Genomic DNA, 460 nt, shown 5'->3' with positions numbered 1-460 from the left:
CTAACAGATTAATACTAATTCGTCACATATTTAAACTCTATTTAAAAATCGTTGGACAAAGAGTTATTGGATACAAAAACTTTGAGATTATATTAGCTTTTTGTACTAATTAGAGTTATGATAATTACGTTATGTGGCTCCTATTAGACAAAGAATGCATTGAACAGTTATGTATGTCTCACTAATACATTGTTAACTCCATTGCCATTATGATACCAACATTATAACTACAAAAACATAATAGAAAGTTGCTGAACAACATTATTATTGTAGCTGCTAGGATGGTATATAATACATTATAGGCTGGTCGAAAATATGCATGATGTACGTGTTATATAGGCGAAGAAGCTAAGTTAAATGAAAAAAGAATAAACACATACACACTTATAATTAGTGATAATATATTTTTATTGTTTTACCATTTTTAATAAAATTATCAACTACTAAAATTATTAAATTT

Source organism: Arachis ipaensis, chromosome B01 (genome assembly GCF_000816755.2).
Source record: "Arachis ipaensis cultivar K30076 chromosome B01, Araip1.1, whole genome shotgun sequence".
In the NCBI taxonomy this organism is placed as follows: Eukaryota; Viridiplantae; Streptophyta; class Magnoliopsida; order Fabales; family Fabaceae; genus Arachis; species Arachis ipaensis.
Note: the sequence above shows the minus strand (reverse complement) of the source record.